The sequence below is a fragment of the Mercenaria mercenaria genome, unplaced genomic scaffold (genome assembly GCF_021730395.1).
Source record: "Mercenaria mercenaria strain notata unplaced genomic scaffold, MADL_Memer_1 contig_999, whole genome shotgun sequence".
NCBI classification, from domain to species: Eukaryota; Metazoa; Mollusca; class Bivalvia; order Venerida; family Veneridae; genus Mercenaria; species Mercenaria mercenaria.
The window spans coordinates 48,615-69,093 of NW_026463919.1; the positions used below are offsets into that span (position 1 = coordinate 48,615).

Below are 20,479 nucleotides of genomic sequence, written 5' to 3' on the forward strand. Positions count from 1 at the left end.
AATACTGTCATAATCTTAGGTCAAAACTACAGGTTAGTGAATCTAGCCCTTTGCAACTTAAATTTATTTGATCTTAGTGATTTCTTATTAATGTTAAGTAGAACTTAAGTAAATCTTGGTAAAATAAGTAGTCTAACTGGAGTAAAATAGCCTTAGTGAATCGGCCACAAAGCAGAATTGCATTCGAACCCAATATGTTCTTAACCACGAAACCGGAAGTCACAAGCCTGCATGATAGTCCAGTTTTACATAACAGCACAGCCAGAGTTCGAGATCCCAGCCCGGTAAATCCTACTCAACTTCTCTTGCCGAGCCACAACCAGCCCCGAAACCATCCGAGCTAGCCAGAGCCCAACAATATATTTAATTCCTTAAAAATAAATATGGCGGCGAAATAGTTTAGAAAAACTGTGCACGTCTTTTGCGCATTAGAATGTTTAACGACATTTTCTTGAAAAAGTAATGCTCGTGTGCACTATTTTGGCATTTCTTTGATTTGAAAATAAATATTTTATAGCAATTTAAGTTGCATACGATACCAAAATTTTGCACCAAAAATGTTCACTCATTTTCTTCCAAAGCACTGTGGAGACAGGGTTCAGCGTAGCTTTCATGCTTGCAAGTTTGCCTATAGATATATCTTTTCAACTTTTACCATATATATTTTGTATCCTTGCATTTCGAAAGCTGTTTCGAGGATTCTGTTCTTTTTACATGCATTTCTAATTTCAATTTGCGGAAGTACCTTAACGATAGACGTTAAATGTGTACGGGCATGAAATAAATATGTTATTGCACTTATGCAATTGATAACTATTATTTGTTTTGGGTTTACGCCGTTTCTCAACAACCTTAAATTTACACAGCCTGTCTTTATAGTTTCTAACCAGTAGACACTCTCCATAAAAAGACAACTTTCTCACTTCATGGAACGCTGAAGCTAGTCGGACTTGAACTAACATCTCCAGATTCCGGGGGAAATTGTATTTAAATTCCCAACTTTCATAGCATTGTAGCGTGAAAATGGACTCGATAGTTAAGGATTTTATAATCTTATTCTGTTCAAAAACATTTCAGGAACATTTTCAGAAAATTCAGATTTAAAAAAATGCTACGGAGGAGAGAACGAGCAGTAAAATGAGCCGCGCCATGAGAAAACCAACATAGTGCGTTTGCCACCAGCATGGATCCAGACCAGCCTGTTCGATTTCAAAGCCTATTGCAATTAAAGAAACCGTTAGCGAACAGCTTGGATCCTGACCAAACTGCGCGGATGTTGGTTTTCTCATGGTGCGGCTCAAATGTTTAATAAAAAGTATCTGTTTTTTTCATTACGCTTTTTGTACGTAACATGTATTCATGTATACAAGTGTGACAATAAAAATCGGAAAGAATACAAAATTAGAATATGCTTAAAATGAAATTATGTTGTAGTGAACTTTTTTGTGATTAACTTATTTTCCCTAATATACAAACAGTTTGTTTTTTTTTTTGAAATTTTGATACCCGAAATTTTGCGCGTGAAAATGGGGATAGGGAAAAAATTAAGATAATATAGCGAAAACGAAGTCGGAGACCTCCGATCCTTTTCGCTCATTTTACAGTAAAATAATATGATAACTTTAGTTTGTTCTTTAAATCTATGGACCAGTTGCTACATACTACTTAGTCATTCCGCTCGCAAACAATAATTTCGTAGAAAGATTTTGGCATGATTTTTGCATAGAGTAAGCATTCCTTCGGCGAATAGTGTGCATGTTTGAAAATTACATGACCGTATATGCCATATTGTTTTTAGCTCACCTGAGCAATGCTCAGGGTAAGTTTTTGTGATCACGCTGTGATCGCCGTGCATCTGTCGTCAACAATTGTGTTTAAAAGACATCTCCTCCATAAGCACAGAATGGATTTTGATGAAACTTGCATGGATGGTCCTCTACCAAAGTTATTCAAACGGTTCCGCTTGGTTGCACACAGGGTCCACCAGAGCTAAAAACAGAAAAATCTTCAAACGACGTCTCCTAAACCGATGGTCCAATTTTGAAATTATTTCACACAAATGGTCCTTATGTCACCCTATACCAAGATTGTTCAAACTATATTGATTCGTCAAAAAAACAGGGCCGCCAGGGCTAAAAATAGAAAAAAATGTTCAAACGACATCTCCTCCTTAACCGATGGTCAGATTTTGAAATAATTTCACACAAATAGTCCTTATTTGTCACCCTCTACCAAGATTGTTCAAGTTTGATTGATTCGTCAAAAAACATGGACGCCAGAGGCGTGGTCACTTTTCCCTATATGGATATAGTGGAAAATTTTAAAATCTTCTTGTGTGAAACTACTGGCCCGATTTTAAAATAACTTTACACAAATGGTCCTTATGTCACCGTCTACCAAGATTGTTCAAATTATTTTGATTCGTCAAAAAAACATGGCCACCAGAGGGCGTGGTCACTTTTTCCTATATGTGTATAGTGGAAAATTAAAAAAATCTTCTTGTGTGAAACTACTAGCCCGATTTTAGAATAATTTTACACAAATAGTCCTTGTGTGACCCTCTACCAAGATTATTCAAATTATTCCAATTTGTCAAAAACATGGCTGCCAGGGGTTGTGGTCACTTTTCCCTTTATGTATACCATCCTTGGCCAAATTATTGCCCTAAGGTCAAAAGATGGCCACACCCCTGTGTCTGACATATACTTACTGTAGGCTTTTATATTAGAAAGTTTGAAAATCTTCTTCTCTATATCAGTAATAGCTAGAGCCTTGATGTTTGGCATGTGATATCAGATTTGTAATGTCTATCGTAATTTTTCAAATTTTTGCCCTAGGTTCAAAAGTGTGTGTGACATAATGTATGTAATATAGGTTCACATAGAAGAAACCTAGCTCTGTACTTATATAAGCACACATGAAGCCTTGTACACAAGTGAGCGCTTTAGGGTCAATGAACCTCGTGTTTTATGTTGTTGTTTTTGTTCGGTTGAACACCCTCGAAATAATTTATACTCGTCATTTAGCAAATACGCTGAATACACAAAAACCTTTAAATTTTCGAATTATGCACCGTTCGGGCACTACCTGAAAACTTTGGTTTGCCCGAAATGGATTTACTTGTCCTGGGCTCTGGGCAACCCACTCACGACGAAGACTGTAATTATAATGCGTCAAAGAAAATGTACACGAGATATTTTATGAAGCTAATAGTGTACGACAAATAAACGGAATATTGTGAATTTATATGCCGTTCGTTCGTATATCCATTTGTCTGTATGTCGGTTCCGAAAAACTTTTATAAATTAGTATAGATTTTTTTCACGAAACCTGGAAGATATTATTATAGAATAACTGAGTTCGTGTTTCGTTTCCTTGCTTGTTCTTGGGTCTGTCTTAAGTCAGTGTCTGCACGGCCTTCAGTCGTCACAAAAAGTTGGTTCTGCTGTAAATTTTAAAGGAGCATGAGATTTATCTCTTAGAATGCTACTTGGGAAATTTGAATACCCGGGTCCTTTTATTATGCTGCATTCTTTTTTTAACAAAAGGCAATATGGAGAAAATACATGTACAGGCAATTTAGTGTTGCTACACCTAAATTTGTAGATGATATGTATACTTTTCAAGAATATCTTTATTATGCTTTGTGCTTAGTATACTTCAGGTTTAAAGGGATGACTCGTTTTCAAACATGAAATTAAAAATAACGCTCGGAAATTAAAAGATGGCTGTTGCCACTTTGATACGCTGATTTCATTGTAATATTACTGATTTTATAATTTCAGGAAAAGTTACCAAGAACCAGGTGCAACAGGATTGTTCAAGGATACAGAACATTACTTACTGTATTACTACCCCCACTTAGATGATTGCCGACATCTGTCAAAAATGAAACTTTTCAGCAGCTCTAAAGAATTGTGAATTTAAATTAATCATAATGCATCTGAATGGACATATATTTGATATTTGTTCAGTGGTATTCAGATGCAGATGACGGTGCAGAATACTATGATTGTAATGCTGAGAACTGCTTCATGAGTAGTTGATTCATGAGATTATTCCGAAAACATTTACAGACATATGTCATTTAGTGCAAACATTTTGTAGTTAGTTACACAGGATTATGTCTTCCATGATTTATTTGCATTAATATGCAGAAAAAAAAATAGTGATCATAAGATGCATAGTTTTATTCAAAATCAGAGACATTTTCTTACTGTCACCAAGTTGTTAAACTTGAAATTATTTTCATGTTATTTTCTTTTGAAAGCGTCGTTTATAGACATATCTTTGGTACTTAAAAGACAATGACTTGAAATTAAAAATATTTCTTTATAATCATCATCTTTGTGTGTGGTTACAATCCCAAAATTATAATTGTATTTTTTGACAGAGTTATGCCGCTTTCATACTTAAAATCAAAATTAAAAATAAAGAATGTCAGTACCCCTTCTATACTTAACCTTTAACCCCTCTGTGTAGTAGGGGCTTTTCATATATTGGTGTATCTTCCTTTTAAAGTAGAGGTCTCTTATTAAAACATTAATTTTATTTATTTTACTGTCACATTGCCGAATAGAGGAGCGTGCTGTCTTAACGATAGCTCTTGTTATTTTCACCCTTATACATTATTTACGATGTTGACAGGCACAATGCCTGTGAAGTTTCTCTGAAGTTATGGCCATTGAATTTCTCAAATTTGCTCTAGTTGACCAGACTTGAGCAGTTCTTATCCTTTGTTCACCAAACTTGACTACTATGCTTACAGGCATAATATGTCAGAACACTTCTATAACCAGCTGGAATTTCCCAGTTATGGCCCTTCAGGTACTACGAAAAATGACAGTACCTTAGTCAAAATGTTTGTCAGCTTATTATCTTTGCTACTCTAAACATCGCTATAAATCTCTTGCCCTTGAATTAATCAAAATTTTAAAAATATTACATCTGTCTCGGAATTCTGAAAAGGGGGTTTATTTGGCGGTTTGGTTCTGTTGTTTATTCTCGTATCAAATGTCAGGTATCACTGTATAAATCTAAACTTTAATAAATTTCGTAGAAACAAGATTTGAGTTGCATTTAAAAAATATGTACTGTAGAATTTTGAACGCTTTATCTCCTGCTTCAGAATAGGACGGAAAAGGGAAACTTTTGACAAATGGAAATTATTATTTATAAATAAATCGTGTAACAATATATCGATCGTTGCTAAATTTGTTTATTTCCGCGATGATAATTTGTTATGAATTATTTCATAGTCAGAAACATCAGTGTTTAAATACAGCTTGGAAACCAGTAATGAATACTTACCCAATATGAAGGAATCAAATACGTTGTTATAAGAAAGGACACGCTTAATCAATATCATACTGAAAAGTTGATTCTAATACGCTTGTTGCTGTTAAAACACGCTTACGCTAAATGACGTCATGTGTACATGCGATGACGTTACTATGTTTGTTGCAACCAAGAAAGAGCGCTATTGCATTTTATCTACTGACTTAGATTAAGGGTATATTACACTCGAAACTATATATAGCAAAATCGTGTTTTACTAAAATTAATACACTCATAATCACTTATACGCCGCGAGAATAATTCACTTGGGCTATGACCTCGTGAAATTTTTTCGCGGACGTATAATCTCTTTCCGTGTATTAATAACATTAAAACAATGTTTTCTATACATTACTTCTTACAATTAATAAATAGGACAGTAAATCAATCTGATCTTACTTAAATACCCTATAAGGGTTTAAAACAAACGTATAGCTATTAAAACAGTTTTAACTACACATACTTGATTTATGTCATTAAGTTTTAAGTCTACGATACATTTACAACATTGCAACATTATAGCGTGAATTAACTGTAATAGCCTCGTTATTTCTATATCGCTAAGAACGGAAATCCTTTTTTAGCTTCTAGTACAACTTCAAAGTGATGGAGGGAGAGTCAAGTTTGAATGTATAGCCCATTTATGACTTGAACATTGTTTTTCCTTTGTAATTGTTCCAGATTCATGTAATACCTGACTGACATATACTGGATGGAGAGATCATCACTCAGTACACTTTTGCCTATATTGTCACACGGTCACTCTTTTAAAGGACCTAGTATACTATTCTAAATCCAACACATACAAGTAGATGATATCTCGCGATGTGTAAAAATTAAACATCGTTTGTGTCGTTTATGCAAAATAACCGTAAGATTGCGGCAGTAAGTCATATAAACCATTTATATTGTAAAATATGCATGGTATGCAAAAACAAACTTTAGACAAACACAATTTTAGAGATAATACATCAAATGAGAGGCTGTAACCAATCTAATTGGTCAAATAAACAGATACTTGAAATAAAACTATAAGGTCAAAATTAATTACGCCAAATATGTTAAACCAAATTATTAAAAAAATATCCAAGACTAAAGCAATCCCCATACGCCAACCAAGTATTGAAATATACCTCCTATTGAAAATTAGCTGTTCAGAAATGTCTGACACAGTTCCTGACATTAGCCGTTCGAGAATTATCTGATCCAGAACCGGAGGTTATTCGTTTGAGAATGTCTATCCCAAACAGTCTGGTTAGTCAATGCAGATCATGCGTGTTAGTCATTTTGGAACGTCAAACTCAAACAGAAGGATTAGTCATTCCAGATTGTCTAATTCGGACAGGCGGGTTAGTCATTCCAGAACGCCTAACTCAGACAGGCGAGTTAGCCATTCTGGAACGTCTAACTTAGTCATTCCTGAACGTCTATTCTTGCATAAAACCTTTGTTTTTTGCCGATTTCGGGCATGCACAAACAGGGGAAAAACGTGTACAAACAAGGAGATTCTCGTGAGCACGCGCTGTTGGTGAACGTTTTGAATATACTGTTGCGGGTCCAACGTTAAGCAAATTATGGATCCCGAATCAATTTTGGCCGAAGTCGAAAGGTCCGAGATTTATGAAATCTTTTCATCTGCATTTTTATTAAAAATATCATTTTTCAACCTAACTTTACTTTAACTTGTAATAAGCGCTACCTCTCTTGATACGCGACTGAATTGACGTTCCTTATTATTGTATTATTACGCGTATTTGACTCAAAGTAAGTTTACACGCCGCGATTTAATCCCTGAAAATGATAGGCAAACAACATTTACAAAAATACTATTTCGTTTTCCAAATTAATTTGAGTCGAGAAAGTTGACATGCTAACTTTAAATCTTACACTAAAACTTAAAAAAAAATGTTTGTGTCTACTTTACACATCTATGCAGTGTACTGATGTAGTGATGGTGTGTAATGTAAAGCATAAACTTGACGAAGCGTAAAGTTTGAAGGATTTTTCCATAGTTAATGAACATTTGATGAACAGAAGGTATTTATTATATATTTTTCAATTTATTTGTAGATCTCACCAACCATGTTTGAGTTTATAAATTCCATCTAAGTTGATTATATCGATGTTGGAAAAATTCAAATTTTTGTGTTTATCAAACTTTGATCGCGATGGGATGGAGTGCAAAGCAAAAATTTCTAGTTATAGGCCTAGAGATTTCATTTTTAACGACATGAAGAATATAGGTATCGATACCAGTTTCTATTAAACGATAATATTTACATTTAAAAAGCGTAAGGGACAGACTATTAATTTAAACCAAGCAGAATTGTGTTCTGTCGGTACCTCACTTGCAAATTGTGTAAAGACAGGATGCCGTGTATGCCCATAAATGTTATGAACAACATATATATTTTTATGTAAACTGTCATCCACATTATTATTTTCGGACACATATTCAGTTACTAGTTGAAACAATTAACACCTCTGTGATATACATATGTTGTGTTTTATTACAAATGCCCCTTAGTGTGACATAATAAACTAAAAATATTTGACTTTTGATAGTAATTTTTAGATGTTATCTGATAATAAATATGTTCGAATCTAATGCAACACCATTATTTTCTACCAAATCATGCATATATTTATATGTATTTTTAAAAAGGATAGATCGAAATATTTGACGGAGCCACATCGACCACTGACATTGGGGATCATAAATGAGTTTTCGTCTTGTGTTGTGTGAATCAGTTGTTTAATGTGAAAAAAGAAACAGTATGTAGTTATATTTGTTATGATTTTAATTCTGCTGATACATTCTTTGGACGAATCATGAATCAAAATGATTTAGCATTAAAGTTTCAACTACAAGTGCTCTTCGGTGTGTCGCATCCGAAAATATTGTGACTTGTTATTAAGACTGTAAACCGTTCTTTCTGATGCAAGATTTAAATAGTATAATATGGGGTAATATGGATGCTACATGCTTCCAAATAGTGCTCTTTATTTGCTTATTAGGCCCGTTTTGAATCGTTTTCTTAAAATAATATGTCTGTATATTTTGTATATTCGTTACATTCGTTTCAATATATTTTTTTAATTAGTTATTTATATTTTCTTCTCTTTTATTTATTCTGTTAACAGATGCGACAATTTTATACAGGTGGCATGCTACTTTTTTAATGCCAGATAGTTGATGATTCGTTATATACAGAAAACGCTCTCTTGTCCGCAATTCGCGCATTGCATTATGGTATAACTGCTGTATGTTCTATTTATAGAACACGCGAGAGTGCTACTTCGTTTGATACGAACACATTTCCCCTTCTGATGGACATTGTTTTCAATTAAAATTCATAAAGTCTGTATCACAAAGTGAAAACGAGTCAGTCAAGAACTAGTGCATTCGTCTTACAGATATTTCGGTAGAAAAGGCAAAAAAAAAAATTCAACAACCTAAGAAAAAAAACAAGCTTGCCATTATTTTCCCAATTTCTGGATTTGTCGCGCTTATTTTCCCATTTCCATGGGCATAGGTAGTTTAAATATTTCCAAAAAAAAATCACTACGAGTTTGTTTTCTACCAGTTGAAAGCAAAATTGGTAAACGAACCTTATAGTTCAATGTGGAAGACAACATCGATAACAAGCGGTATTTTCCGCGTTTGAAAAATAAATCAATTCAAAATAAATACATAAAACCAGGTGTGTTGTATTTCGTCGAGAGTTGCTATAAAAACAAATTATACACAGTCAATATATATTCAGACAGTTCAGACCTATAATGAAAATATGTGTATATGCTGCGTATGTGTACATGCACATGTATGTATATACCGGTATTATTGTAATGATTATGCAGGATTACCTACCGGCTTCTTTGTTCCGATGAGGTCTATAAACACCTTATTGACCGCTTTAGAGGTCTATAACAATTTCCAGACCAGTCGTACTTCTACTGTCTACACAAACATCTCAAGTGCCTGCAGTGGGAATCTAACCCGAGTCTCTCCGAGTCCAAAGCTCTAACCACTGAGCCAAATTGTCGACACACGTATGACGTAACGTCAAAAGTTGCAACCCATTAGTGTAACATAAAAACGACGTCAAAATCATGAAAAATCATTAGTTTACACATGATAAAAACGGGACGTCTAAATGCTATTATTTCATTGCAGGCATATTTTTGTTTTATGTTATATTATAAAAAAAAACAATGCATACTTATATTAAAGTGTAAATTTAAATGTAATAAAAACATTTTAACAGTACAGATAATACATTTTATAACACCTGAATGTTAAAGAACATTTTTCTGTCTCGTAAGTTTGTGTTTCTTTATAACTGTGAGATTTCACCTACAATGTCAAGAATGGTTTCGTGGCAATAAACCGGTAATGAAATAGAGTACTTGCAATCAATTTCTTTAACAACACACATTATTAAACTTGAATTAGTGCGCATTTTTTTTCTCATTATCATCTTGTATGACAGAGATCCTGTTTTTGGATAGTAAAGACCGCGGTAATAATCTGAAATATACATATTAATTTTTATGGTTCTCTTTGAAAATCCACTTTTTTAAACAATTGATGTTTTGCTGAGTTCTGATGATGACAATTCCAGTATCTGTCAGTGTCATATAGGTACGATCGATTTCCTCTCAAATGAAAGCGTCTTCCACATGTAAAACAACTGTGTGAAGTTTAAGTTTACCTTTGAGCCATTTACAATATGCAATGAGCGGGAGGTCATGGGTTCGATCACTGGCCGCCTCATACCAAAGACGTAAAAAATGGTACTAGCAGCTTCCTCGCTTGGCGCTCGGCATTTAGGGGATAGTGCTAGGACTGGTCAGCCAGGTGTCAGTATAATGTGACTGGGTGGGGTATCATGCCACGTGTCTACGGCGTGATATTCCAGTAAGGCAGCACTATAAAGTTGGGCATTGTGCTCACTGCTACAAGTAGACACCGTCGTTTATATGACAGAACAATTGTTGGAAAAGACGTTAAACCCGAACATACACACACACACACAATATACAATGAAAAATCGAAATCCTGTATATCAGCAATTGAACAATGAATCACAAGTTCTGTAAAGGCCAAGAAGATGAAAGCATAAAACTTTACGGTGTCTCAAATATATACTAGATGTAACCGAATGTAAATAACAATGGCAACACTGAATGTGAAGTTGACATGCATTTGGAAAATAAAAAAAAAGACATGGGAAGAGGATATACTGAGGTGACTCTAGGAGCAACAAAGTGCTGCCGAACAAAGGAGTCATGAATCCAATAAAGCTTTTGCTAACTTATCGTCTGTTGTTTTACTGTCTTTTTCCCCCTCCTTCTGTCAACATTTTTCTGCCCAGAATCCGAGTAACAAAAAATTGAAAAACTCTGGCCTTATGTTATCAATTCAAAGGTAGTAAAGCTTTCGGCTCATTCTGTTTAGACATGTATGACACTTCGACATTGTTAATAGTTTGAGTAAAATACTTGTGTCATAAAATTTTAATGGTAGTCTTTCTATTTGCACTATAAACCAATTAAACTTTTACAGACCTCTAACTAGATCAAAGAGTATGTGTGCTGTGCTGTGCTGTGCTTAGATATTGTTATGAAGTAATGCAAACTGGTAAGCATAATTTACATTTTCAACCTGGCAGTGTAATTAATTGTGCATAACTATATATGTACATGTAAGTTTACACTCTACCTCAAGTATGCTGTAATATGCCACTAGGCCCACTACACACACATGTGTATGTTTGAGCCTGAAATGTTATTATATGCTTAATGTGAACTGTACAGTATTTTGTGTAACAACTATAGATGTATCTTACAAGTATTTATATTCAGGGGTGTTTTTTTTGGCCGTTTTTATAGCCGATATTCGGCTTTATTATATACCTACATACATTCTGTAAATAATTGGCTTGTATTTCACAATCAAATATGAACAGACAGACAAAAATTCCGTATTGTACCTTCCTGGTCCGTATTGTATGCTGCCGGACTATTTTCATTAATATGCATGACCCGACACATTTCTATAAATAGCGCACATAAAAACTTCACTAACTTTCATTTTAATCGATAAACATTGAAGATTTTGATCAAGAACAAAACAAGAATTAAAATGGTAAAAGTATATAATGAAAGGGTCATTATAACATAGCTAGATCTGGGACTTTGTATTCGGCTCTCGTGGATTTTGCACGGTCGGATCACACTCGGCGCTTGCGCGCCTCGTGAGGTCCGATATAGCAAAATCCACTCGAGCCGAATACTGTATCCCAGATCAAGCTACTGTTATAATAACCCTATTATATTCCCAATGCCAAAAAGTATGTATTTTTCCCAAATGAGTGCAAAAATTCCCAATCTACATTCTAAAAAATCATTTCATCAAAATTGCACAAATATTGACCAAATTATAGACAATTTTGTAATGGAAGTATGTTAAATAGGTTGTACAATGTGAAACAAGTGTATGAAAAAGTGCTTAAACACATCTTTACTATATCCTATATCACTAAATATTTCCCAGTTTGGAACATTTACGCGTAAAAATTCCCCATTTTGGGGGTATAGGCTATGTTCCCACACTTGGCATGGGACTGTTGCTCCCAGTGAAGACTTTAATAGTAAATAATTATTTTAAGCTTCAAGTCAAAAGCTTTTATTTTAGCAGAGATATTTAACTTTATCAAAAGCTTCGAAAACTGATTGATAAAAAAAAAACACACTTGATGATAACAATTTTTTTCTCTTAATTAAGTCAGCAAAATGCAAGATTGAGCATAACATATCTTTAACAAGCTTATTACTAATTTAAGTTTTGAATTCCAAAAATATATCTTTGGGTTACTATGAAAAAAATATTCTGACCCTCAAGTTCTGAAAAAATACTCGGTCTTTCAAAGAAAGGGAAAAAAAATCTTTTTCTCCAAGTAAACAAAATCTTGGGAGGCCCCTCACACTAGCCCCCTCCTCCCCCGCCCTTGAAACAAATGTGCAAGTGTGATTGCATTTACAAATTGGATAGACAGGATTTTCTTCATAGGAGTTAGTGCATTAAGCTGGATATTCAGTTTAGGTTATTGGAACTGTACATATTACTTCAGGCAAGTTAAGTAAGGTATAAGATCACACTGCTTTGTACTTGATATTTTTATTACTTTTAAAACTGTAGATTATGGCACAATTTACATACAGGTATCAGTTTGTTTAGAGTTTTTGTATCACATTTTGACACTTTACTTTTTTGAAAAGGTCAGAGTAATTTATGATATAAATGTTCATGGTGAAGTTGCTGTGAAAGCCAAAGGCACTTTTTATATTTATATAATTTCACATTTTTTTGGCAGATAGTAAGACTGGCTTCCATCATTTTTCAGATGTTGTACAACTACAGGACTTTCAATCTCAGTCAAGTTGAGTGGTCAGTTGCACGAATAGTAACTGTAATTCAAACTTGTCACTGGAAAAAGTGCCGCTGTGTGGGAATCAATTGTAGTTTCTCCGGTTTGTATTTCACATGTTTTAACAGCAATGTAGAGAGTTTGAAAAATTATGCGGGCAAAGTAGAACACTTAATTCATACCTTACATAGACAGGAGCTGTTTTTGCCCGAAAGTTCAGCTGTGTTACACAGTGTAAGAATTTGTGTAGGGTAAATGGTGCTGCCATGGTGTTGGAGATTTATGCACATAATTTTGCACTTAATGTCTATAAGTTCTGTAAGATTTAGGCATGATTATACATGACATATCTAAGTAGGAGAACAGTCTATTCTTATATTTAAACCAGTAAGAGGGACAACAGGTCAAAGGCAACAGTTGAATATGAATGATTTTAATTTCTTATATTTGCCACAATTACTAGGCTGCTTAAAACTGGCAAGATGACAGCTATAGGATTTTTTATAACCACAGTATAATGATATGAAAACTATCATTATTTAGTGTTCAGTTATAAAATGAAACAACTGTCCTACATCAAATACTGTTTCAGACATAAAAAGTCATGAGGTTTTTGTAAAAAAATATAATGAATAGATAATCTTTAAAAATTTTGAAATTTATGCACTATAATTACGTCCTTGATGTAACAATTTTTATGACTTAAAAGTAACACTGGCATTACCTCAGGTACCAAGTGTGACATATTTTACCTAAATTTTACGTAAATGTTAAAGTTTGCATACCAACCCAAATATTTTCAAAGTCCATTGAGATATTGGTTTGCTATTTTGCATACTTGTTTACCATCATGACCCCAGTCTGTAAAAAGTAGGAGGCAACTCTATCAAGCATTTTGACTGAATTATGGCCCCTTTTCGACTTAGAATATGCTTATTGTAATGTTATAGTTTTACTCATAGCTTATATTATACTATCAAGCACTTAGAATAGTTGAGCGCGCTGTCCACTGACAGCTTTTGTTTATAACTGTTGTTGTACTTCTATTTTTAATGTCATTTGTTGGCTTGTGTTTTCAGGAAAAGATGTTACAGCCAGTGTATGAAGACTGAACTTTTGGTACGGTCACAGGTGCTCTTGCAAAGACTGATGGCCTGGCAGCATAAACTATTCTATGGTAAATAGGGCCTGACATAATTTGTGTTATGTTTTCAGCTTTTTATACGCCCGTCTGTGGAAGAGCGGGGCGTATTATGTGAACACCCGTGGCGGTCGGCCTCCGAATACATGTCCACTCTCTAAGTCAAACAGTTTTCATCCGATCTTCACCAAACTTGGTGACAATGTTTGTGGGCATATTATTTTGGCCAGGATCGATAACCAGCAAGTTCGCCCCAGGCTCTCTTTGTTTTTGGCCCTTGAATTACTCGAAAAACTGCAAATTTAGCCTTCTCCGCTCTCTAAGTCAAACAGTTTTCATCCGATCTTCCACAAACTTGCAGATAATGTTTGTGGGCATAATATCTAGGCCAAGTTTGATAAAAAGCAAAATCGCCCCAGGCATTCTTGAGTTATGACAAGAACACCCGTGGCGGTCGGCGTCCAAATACATGTCCACTCTCTAAGTCAAACAGTTTTCATCCGATCTTCACCAAACTTGGTGACAATGTTTGTGGGCATAATATCTTGGCCAAGATCGATAACCAGCAAGTTCGCCCCAGACACTCTTGGTTTTTGGCCCTTGAATTACTCGAAATCTGCTAATTTAGCCTTGTCCGCACTCTTAAGTCGAACAGTTTCCATTTGACATTCACCAAACTTGCTGACAATGTTTGTGGGCATAATATCTCAGCCAAGCTCCATAACTAGCAAAATCGCCCAAGGCACTCTTTGATTATGGCCCTTGAATTACTGGCAAAAATGTGAATTAAGCCTTGTCCGCTCTCGATTGGAACATCTTTCATCCGATCGTCCACAATCTTGCAGATAATGTTCATCGGCATAATATCTCAGCCAAGTTCGATAACCAGCAATATCGCCCCAGGCACTCTTGGATTATGGCCCTTGAATTAGGACAGTTTCGACAACGGGTGTAGTTTGTGACAGTCTATCACTCTTGTTTTTTATAAAAAGAAAGGAAACATTTTCTGATTGCAATGACTTTAAAATTCGTAAGAACATGTATCAAGCAAAATCTCATGACAACAAAACCAGTTGTTATGCCCTCAAAGATGGCATATTAAAATCGTACTGTCAGTGTGTGCGACCGATAAATTCTTGTCCGGGCTGTAACTCTTACATCCATAAAAGGATTTTGAAAAAAACTTGGCATAAATGTTCACCATAATGAGATGATGTATCATGTGCAAGATTCAGACCCCTAGCTCCAAGGACAATGTCACAATTAGAGGTCAACAGTTAACACGGTCTGTTTCGTGTCCAGTCCGGGATATAAACTAGCTATTTTTAGCTCGACTATACGAAGTATGGAGAGCTATCCTACTCAACCCGGCGTTGGCATTATTCCGCATCCGCACTTTGGTTAAAGTTTTGATGCACTTTATCTTTGTTTATTACTCGATGGATTTACTTCAAAGTTAAAATAGTTGTTCCTCATCATCACCCACCTAAAATGGCACAAGGGTCATAACTCTTGTTTCATGAATTATCCCCCCTTTTTACTTAGAATTTCAGGTTAAAGTTTTTATGCACTTCCACTTTATCTCAGTTATTACGAAATGGATTTGATTCAGACTTAAAATAGTTGTTCAACATCATCAGTCACACCATATTGCACAATGGCCATAACTATTGCACCATTATTTCATGAATTATCCCTCCTTTTTACTTATAATTTTAGGTAAAAGTTTTGATGCACTTTCACTCTAACTCAGTTAATACTGAATGGGTTTGATTCAAACTTAAAATAGTTGTTCCACCTTATCACCCACATCATATGACACAAGGTTCATAACTCTAGCACCAATTTTTCATGAATTATGCCACTTTAACTTAGATTTAAAGGTTAATTTCGATGCATTTTCACTATATCTCAAGTCATTACAAAATGGATTTGATTTAACATGACACAAGGTGCATCACTGTTGCACCAGCATTTCATGAATTACGCCCCCTTTTGTTAAGAATTATTCTTAATATTTAATGTTTTGATACACTTGATCCTTATCTCTCTTATTACTTGATTCCTTTGACACAGACTCGAGCTATTATCCAATATTTCATCCACGTTGGAGTTATTAAACACTCCAATGACAGCTCCAGCTTCAACAAATGTGCCCAGTTTCACTATCCAGCAGCGAAATAGTCGAGTGCGCTGTCTCCTGTGACAGCTCTTGTTATTTAGGGGCACATACTGTCAAAAATAAATGTTTAACGTTAGGTATGAGCATTTTCTTCAACAATTTAGTGGCCCAGCCCAAAATCAAGGGGCCATGGGCCACTTGGATTCTGCTAATTTATATCCCTGCAGTCTATAACTCTGCCAACCATGAAGGGATTTTGAAATAACTTGGCATAAATGTTTACCATAATGAGACAATGTGTCATGCGCAAGACCCGGACCCATAGCTACAAGGTAAAGATCACAGAAGTCAAAGGTCAACAGGGTCTGGGAAGTTGGCAGTTACTTGTGGAGAACTGGTTTGTACTGGTACAGAATCTAGAAAAACTGGTTAGGTTAACTGCCAGTCGTTACAAGACTGAAATACTGTTGAAAAAATGGCGTTAAAGCTTAAACAAACTTGCACAAAATGTTTATCTTGATGATCTCTAGGCCAGGTTAAAAACTGTGTCGTATGGGTTCAAAAACTAAGTCACCCAGTCAAATCAAAGGAAAAGCTTGTTAACAATCTTGAGACCACATTTATGAGCTCTCTTCATGAAACATGGTCACAGTCATTTTAATCTTGATGATTTCTAGGTCAAGTTCAAAACTGGGTCATGTGGGTTAAAAAATTAAGTCAAATCAAAGGAAAAGCTTGGCCATATTTATGACCATATCTTCAGGAAACTTGGAAAGAATGTTTATCTTGATGATCCCTAGGCCATGTTTGAAACTGGGTAATATGGAACATAGGTCATCACTCAAAGGAAAAGCTTATTAACACTGTAGAGGCAACATTTATGACCTTATCTTCATGAAACTTGTTCAGAATGTTTATCTTCAATATTCCAAGGCCAAGATGTGGATTCAAAACTAAGTCACTTATTCAAATCAAAGGGAAAGCTTGTTAATACTTTAGAGCCCACATTTATGACCCTATATTCATTAAACTTGTTCAAAATGTTTATCTTGATGATCCTTAGGCAGTTTCGAGTCATGTGGGGGTCAAAACTAGGTCACCTGCACATTCAAAGGCAAGACTTATTAACACTGTAGAGGCACCATTTAGGACCCTAGATCATGAAACTTGGTCAGAATGTTTATCTTGATGATCCCTAAGCCAAACAGTTGTTTGAAACAGGGTCATTTGGGGTAAAAAACTAGGTCACACACTCAGATCAAAGGAACACTTGATAACATTCAAGGGGCAACATTTATTACCCTTTTGTCATGAAAGTTGATCAGAATGTTTATCTTGATGATCCTTTATGTCAAGTTCAAACCTGGGTTATGTGGGGTCCAAAACTAGTTCAAGTGCTCAAATTACAAGGTTATTCAAATCATGACCCCTGGGGTCACATAGATAAAGTACCAGGTTGTAGTAAACTTAAAATCTTCTTCTACCACAGGGCACAGACTTTACATATATTGCATTTAGCATGTTTAACAGGTGAACAATACAGTGTCATCATGACCCTCTTGTTGGGAATATTTAAGTATCGATCGTATGGGACAGCACAGCAGAACATGTAATGGTCAGGTAGATTAATTTTAAAGATGTTGTTCGTTTATCAAATATTTCTGTGTTTTGAAGATACACTCCTAAACCTTAATTAATAAGCATTTATCTGTTTGTTAACATTATCAGTGTGATAAGAAATAACTTCAAACATTTTATTTCACTGTATTTTAGCTGAATTAAATGAAAACTTAACAGTTTCATGACTGTGTAATGAAGGATGTTCAGGTCACTACTTGGCTGTTTTCAATGAAAATTTTGTTAAATTTACAAAATGCCGCAATGATATGGAACAATGCCTGTAAATTATTTTTTTTATTTCAATAGGTTATAGGGGTAATGTCTTTAAACAGAAGCATGCTGTTGTGGAGTGAAAGTGCACAAACCATTGATAACCCTTTGGAGAATCAGTACCAGGTAATGAGCAAATCAAAACAATAGTCTAAATGTTTCAGTGAAAAACAATATAATGAATTATAGTGCAGGCTGTCAATCTGAATTCAGGGTTAAAACTATCTGGCTAGTAAAAGGCCTTGCTCAATTTTCTATTGGCAAATTACATTCCACAATTGTCAATCTTTTTAGCTCAACTATTCAAAGAATAGGTAGAGCTGTTGGACTTACTCATGCGTAAGCCAGTATCTCAGTACCCATCAAAGGAATGGATTGAAATTCACACACGTTCACTGTGATGATCTGACATAAAGTGCACAGGTTCCATAACTCTACTTTGTATTTTTCAAAATAGTATGCCCCTATTCCAACTTTGCAGTTTCTTGGGTTTTTGTATGTAAACTAGTCTCTTAGTACCCACTAGTTGGAATCATGGATTGAAACTTAACACAAATTTCCATTGTTATAAGCTGATATGCATTGCACAGGTTCCATAACCCTGTTTCGCAATTTTACAAAATGTTGCCACTTTTTCGATTTCAATATTCAATTGACAAGATTGTTGAATACTAGTAGTCCAGCGTTCCTGTCCTCCGACAGCTTTTGTTAAGGTTAGGTCTTTTCTTTGCTGTGATATGAATGCATTGTCGGCTTGTTGATATATATTGCAAAAGTGGCTCTGCTATCCTTAAACTTGGACACTATGTTAATGGTCATAATATCTAAGCAAATTTCATTTTCAATTAAATATATGCACTTTTCACCATACAAATAATATAACTAGGTTATATTAGAATTTCGAAGTTGTAAACTGATCAAATATTTACGTATATATACAGTATGATAATACGATTTTTTATGATTTTATATTTTTAGATGTCTTTTCAAATGTTTGCCATTCTGAACGTTTTTTTTTTTGACTGAGCAGTGTCAAACAGTCTTCGGATCCTAGAGAATCAGTTTCTCCAATTGAAAAAATCACCACATTCATCAAAATTATGGGCAGAGATACTTAATGGAAGAGAGATAACATGACAGTACAAAAATAGGTACAGTATATGAAGTATAGGATGGCAACCATTTTCTATACACCTTTCCATAGTTCATAATGGGCTTCTTTTGTTATACCCTGCCGAAGGCGGAAGTATATAGTTTTGGCTTTGGCAGACCATCTTTTCAGCCGTCCTTCCATAGTCATTTCTCGTAGTATAAAATGTGGTAGAACTGTTAACTGCTATAAAGAAATATGTTCCTGCAAGTTTCAGTTGCATTATTTGAGAGAGCCAAGATTTATAGCCCTTTGTACTTGTATCTACATGTATATATAGAACAGTCCATACTAAAGTTTAGGTCAATTTTACAACTAGGTCATCAGGGGTTAAGCACAAAGCCACTAACTCAAATCATATAAAAACTATTTATCCATGAACCATTGAAGATACCAAATTTTCTATATGAACAATATAAAACTTGTCAAAATGTTTGTCTTTAGAAAATCTAGAAAACATTGTTTACCAATTGTTCAAGCAATAGAAAAATCTTGTATATACGCTAGAGGACATTTACTTGGTCTGTAGATGAAATATAGCTATGATGTTAGTCTTAATGGTCACTTGGTCAAGTCAAAGAAAAACCTTCTTAGCACACCAAATACCATACCTGATCCATAGGAAACCTGGTCAGAATGTTTGCTTTTAATAAGAAATGAAGATTATGATAAAAAAATTGCATCTCTGGATAAGATCGTAGGACAAACATGTTTTCAATCATCTGGCCACATTTTCTGAGTGATCTACATGAAATTTTGTCAGAATGTTTTTCTTTATAGGATGAAACTAAGTCAAATGGGGATCCTATAATAAGTTACAGGAACAGTTGTCTGATATACCTGAAATCTGGTTGGAATGTTGGTCAAAATGAATTAAATGGTAGTTGTAAAACTGTGTCACCTTGGCATAAAATCTAGGTCATTTGATAAAATAATAGAAAATCTTTACCAATAACATTTAGAAATCGCATTTTGGAATGAATTTTCCTTAAACTTCCATTGTCCATCAAGTTTCTCACCAATTTACTTCATCTACACGACATGCAGAGCGCGCAACCCATGACCAAGGTCAAGGTCACACTTTGGGGCAAGCAGCTTAAACTCGTGTGCACCACATATCTAAACAATTTGTAAGATTTGTAGCTCACCTTAGCACAAAGTGCTAAAGGTGAACTATAGTGATCTCCCTGTGTCATCGTCATCAACAATTTGCATGTATACACTTAAGTGGTTACACTTTCAATCCCATCTTAATGAAACTTGGTCAGTCTGTTACCCTTAATAAAATCTCAGACAAGGTTGTTACCGGGTAATGTGGGCCAAAAATTAGGTCACACGGTCAATAGTAATAAACCCTTCTTTTAACACTCAATGGGGCACATTTTGTACCAAACTTTTATGAAACT

General features: G+C 34.9%; 1 long non-coding RNA gene across 1 annotated transcript; it reads left to right on the forward strand.

Annotated features, from left to right (window-relative positions):
- The first annotated feature begins 10,909 nt into the window (after nt 1–10,909).
- LOC128555072 (uncharacterized) lies at nt 10,910–19,009 on the forward strand. The gene is made up of 5 exons (XR_008369781.1): nt 10,910–10,981; nt 12,747–12,873; nt 13,850–13,947; nt 17,960–18,049; nt 18,902–19,009. It is a non-coding gene; the product is annotated as an uncharacterized LOC128555072 (long non-coding RNA).
- The last annotated feature ends 1,470 nt before the right edge of the window (nt 19,010–20,479 follow it).